At 42.1% G+C, this 5,037-nt stretch overlaps 1 non-coding gene across 1 annotated transcript; it reads left to right on the forward strand.

Moving 5' to 3' along the window:
- The first annotated feature begins 958 nt into the window (after positions 1-958).
- Positions 959-1,030, forward strand: TRNAT-CGU (transfer RNA threonine (anticodon CGU)). The gene has a single exon. It is a non-coding gene; the product is annotated as a tRNA-Thr (tRNA).
- The last annotated feature ends 4,007 nt before the right edge of the window (positions 1,031-5,037 follow it).

Raw genomic sequence — 5,037 nt, forward strand, 5'->3', positions numbered from 1 at the left:
TTTCCAGCAGATCGATGGCTTGATAGATAATTTCCGACATGTCCGATCTTACGTTCGATCGTTTTACAGCACAATATCTCATAAAAGTGAATGGAAAAAGATAAGAAAAACGAGCAAAAGATAAGAGAATCAAGTGGAGAAATGAGCGGCAAAATTGATAGAGCGGAAAAAAAACGCTTCATGTATTCCCAGCATTAGATATCTCAAGGTTTTATTTTATGTATGAACATTTACAAAGCAGATTTAATGTTTTATAATCTCTGCTCAATTGCAGTGTCTCAAGAGTTTCAGAGTGAAAATACATGAACTATTGACCTTTTTATCTTTTCCTCTCACAGTACAAAGCTCAGGTATCTGCTTATGAAAGAGTTTAAAACTTTTCAAAAAAGTGTTTTAAAAAAGAGTCATTTTTAGGAGTAGAAGGACTGATCCAATTGTTTATCTCATTCGTTTATTTTCACCTCTGGTTCTCTGCATGGGGTAGAGTTGGCTCAAATATTACTAGGTGTGGAATGAAATGTAATACTGTATACTGTATATGCAAAGTGAAAACATGACTCTACTTGGTCAAGCTCAGAACCCTTGAGGATTGTGGCAATGCCAGGGTAGTAAAAGTAAACATCATGTGATCCAGGGGCGTAACAATAGACCCTGCAAGGGATGCAGCTGCAGGGGGGCCCAGAAGCTGCAGGGGGCCCCGTGGGGGCGGAGTTTCTTTTCCCTGTCCTTAGAGACTGACAACTAAGGGTATGGAGAAAAAAGAATTCTGCTCTCTACACATTCGTAATGACTGCATCTGCTCAACCACTGATAAGGAATTGTACAAAGTTTTGCAGACACAGATTTGCAGTCAGTCCCTATTCAATGTTCAGTAGGGTCAAGGGGGGCCCCATCCAAAGTTTCGCAGGGGGGCCCAATGAGTCCTAGTTACGCCACTGATGTGATCCACTACTCATGTGGCACAGTGGCCAAGTGGTAAGGTGTTGGTCTCGTAAACCAAAGATCATGGGTTCAATCCCCATCTGTGCCTGAGCAAATTTTATATAGAAATAATTTGGAACAACAATCAGAGGAAACTACCATCTGTGTAAAGTGAAAGCGAATTTGAGTACCCCGTCTGAACTCATGTGTGTGAGAACGCTGCAAGCCACTGGGTGGAAACAAGCCTTAAACGTAAAAAACCCAACAATCTATGTAAAATGAAAACATGGCTCTTTCTTGTTTGAGACTGGTACCTACAGGATCTTCTCAAAAAATTTGCATATTGTGATAAAGTTCATTATTTTCTGTAATGTACTGATAAACATTAGACTTTCATATATTTTAGATTCATTACACACAACTGAAGTAGTTCCAAGCCTTTTATTGTTTTAATATTGATGATTTTGGCATACAGCTCATGAAAACCCAAAATTCCTATCTCAAAAAATTAGCATATTTCATCCGACCAATAAAAGAAAAGTGTTTTTAAAACAAAAAAAGTCAAGCTTCAAATAATTATGTTCAGTTATGCACTCAATAATTGGTCGGGAATCCTTTTGCAGAAATGACTGCTTCAATGCGGCGTGGCATGGAGGCAATCAGCCTGTGGCACTGCTCAGGTGTTATGGAGGCCCAGGATGCTTCGATAGCGGCCTTAAGCTCATCCAGAGTGTTGGGTCTTGCGTCTCTCAACTTTCTCTTCACAATATCCCACAGATTCTCTATGGGGTTCAGGTCAGGAGAGTTGGCAGGCCAAATGAGCACAGTAATACCATGGTCAGTAAACCATTTACTAGTGGTTTTGGCACTGTGAGCAGGTGCCAGGTCGTGCTGAAAGATGAAATCTTCATCTCCATAAAGCTTTTCAGCAGATGGAAGCATGAAGTGCTCCAAAATCTCCTGATGGCTAGCTGCATTGACCCTGCCCTTGATAAAACACAGTGGACCAACACCAGCAGCTGACATGGCATCCCAGACCATCACTGACTGTGGGTACTTGACACTGGACTTCAGGTATTTTGGCATTTCCCTCTACCCAGCCTTCCTCCAGACTCTGGCACCTTGATTTCTGAATGACATGTAAAAGTTGATTTCATCCAAAAAAAGTACTTTGGACCACTGAGCAACAGTCCAGTGCTGCTTCTCTGTAGCCCAGGTCAGGCGCCTCTGCCACTGTTTCTGGTTCAAAAGTGGGTTCATGCTTTCATCTGCTGAAAAGCTTTATGGAGGTGAAGATTTCCTTTTTCAGCATGACCTGGCACCTGCTCACAGTGCCAAAACCACTGGTAAATGGTTTACTGACCATGGTATTACTGTGCTCAATTGGCCTGCCAACTCTCCTGACCTGAACCCCATAGAGAATCTGTGGGATATTGTGAAGAGGAAGTTGAGAGATGCAAGACCCAACACTCTGGATGAGCTTAAGGCCGCTATCGAAGCATCCTGGGCCTCCATAACACCTGAGCAGTGCCACAGGCTGATTGCTCCATGCCACGCCGCATTGAAGCAGTCATTTCTGCAAAAGGATTCCCGACCAAGTATTGAGCGCATAACTGAACATAATTATTTGAAGGTTGACACTTTTTTTGTTTTAAAAACACTTTTATTTTATTGGTCGGATGAAATATGCTAATTTTTTGAGATAGGAATTGTGGGTTTTCATGAGCTGTATGCCAAAATCATCAATATTAAAACAATAAAAGACTTGGGACTACTTCAGTTGTGTGTAATGAATCTAAAATATATGAAAGTCTAATGTTTATCAGTACATTACAGAAAATAATGAACTTTGTCACAATATGCTAATTTTTTGAGAAGATCCTGTATAGAGCAGTGATGGCTAACCTTGGCACTCCAGCTGTAGTGGAACTACAAGTCCCATGAGGCATTGCAATACTCTGACAGCTCTAAGCATAACTCGCAGAGGCATGATGGGATTTGTAGTTTTGTCACAGCTGGAGTGCCAAGGTTAGCCATCACTGCTATAGAGGGTTGTAATAAGTGCATACATATGAATTAGCCGCAGGGAGACTTGGGCACAGGATACAGCTGGTATATGGCTTATCCTGCTGCTGCACAAGTTCCCGGCGGTGTTAAATACTATTCCCCCTCCAGGTCCACGTGGATGGTGAGGAATGATGTAATTCGGCTTCCAGCTATTGTTTTAAAGGTAACGTCTGCTCCGTCTTCTGATGGCACCGAAGTTACTCAGTGTGCACCGCTATAGCGGTAATTCCTATTACGGTCTATGGTGGCGCCGGCTGCGCCCAAATCTCCTGTGCTGTTTTTACAGCATTTGCTAGTAAGTGAGCAAAGCTCGAGTGGTGCTATAGCTCATGGGTTCAAGCCCCATCTTTGCCTGGAGTAGGTTTGGCCCAGATACGACTAGGATTAAAAAAAATGTACCCATAAGGATTGAAATAGCAATATATTATGCCATCTCATTGTTATTGAATGTCTAGCTCATACTTTCACTTATGCTGGGCACACACGATCCGTTTCTGCGGCTCGATTAGCCGCTTGATCGGCTCCCGCGGATCCCTGCTCGTCCCCGCACGCGCCTGGATCGATTCCCGCTCCTCCCCGCGGGCGCTTCTCTTATCTTCCGCTCGTTTTCCGCTATTGTCCGCCCGCGGGTATAGAACGCGGAATTGATCCGGCGGGTCATCGGACACGTCGGATATTATCAATCGAGCCATAAGTGGCTCGATTGGTAAAAAAAAAACGACCCGTGTATGCCCAGCATTAGACCTAGGAAAATGTGAAAGCAGATCCACAGCATTTCACACACCACCGCTACGATCGGGGGATACATATATAGGGAGACGTCACTTTACCCTACCCTATTGTTATTTTTGGATATCTGTTATTTCCATTTACCTTTTATCTTGTTCATTTTCTGAACGTTATTGTAGAGTAATCACAAGATTGTATGATGAGATCACCAAAACTGCTATTGTCATTTACCATGTTATTCATGAAGTGCTCATATCCTTCTTCTACTGATAACTCTACGGTTTGTAAACAATATTTTCTGAAAATTCCGATAAAAATTCAGTTTAAAAAAAAAATAATATACTGTATATATATATATATATATATATATATATATATATATATATATACATATATATATATATATATATATATATATATATATATATATATATATATATATATATATATATATATTCCATACTGTATACAAAGTAAAAAAACATGACCCTTCTTGCATAAGGTCAGAACCCCCAAAGGGTTGCACAGTCAGAGGAGGAAGAGAAAACAAGGCATAATGACCCATGTGGTGCAGTGGCCAAGTGGTAAAGCATTGCTCTCATAAACAGTTTGATCCTCATTTGTACCTGTGTAGCTTTTACCAAGACTAGAGGTAAGAAAAAAAAACAATAATATGCATCTGTACTGAAAATATGTACCTTTCATGTATCACAGCAGAGAATTATTATGTCAGAGGAGGAAGAGTTTGCTGCAGTGGTAAGGTGCTGCCTTACTAGAATGAAGATCTTGCGCTTCAGCCACATCTGTGCCTGGATGAGATTTTACCCAGATATCACAAAAATCTACCACACGTGCAAAGTGAAAACATCATGACCTTTTTTGTTCTAGACCAAAACCTGCGGAGAGATGCGATATCAGAGTAAGCGTAGGTGAGTGATCAATACCCATGTGGAGTAAAGGTAGCCATGAACCTATAGATGGCCACCTGATCGACCTGCAGATAGATTCCCCTCTAAGGGACCTATTGGCTGCCCACACACTGTTTACACTGTTGAGTCGCCGTCTGCCTGGCAGCTCAGGTATCCCCATCTGTGCATTCCCCGACAGCAAAGCAGTCACCTATCCCACCGGCGTTTGTCCTCCGATGTCTGGTGGCTTTTCTCCATGCCTGTGAGATCATCTCTCCCTGAGTCATGGCAGTGAGTGTGTGAGGTAAATTGCTGTTGCTGAGGTAAATATATTTGCTGTATTGCATCAATGCCTAGCACTGGAAGAGTTAAGCACAGAACAGCTTCACAGGATTCAGCGAGGGGGAGGGGG

Source organism: Hyperolius riggenbachi, chromosome 4, assembly GCF_040937935.1.
Source record: "Hyperolius riggenbachi isolate aHypRig1 chromosome 4, aHypRig1.pri, whole genome shotgun sequence".
Classification (NCBI taxonomy): domain Eukaryota; kingdom Metazoa; phylum Chordata; class Amphibia; order Anura; family Hyperoliidae; genus Hyperolius; species Hyperolius riggenbachi.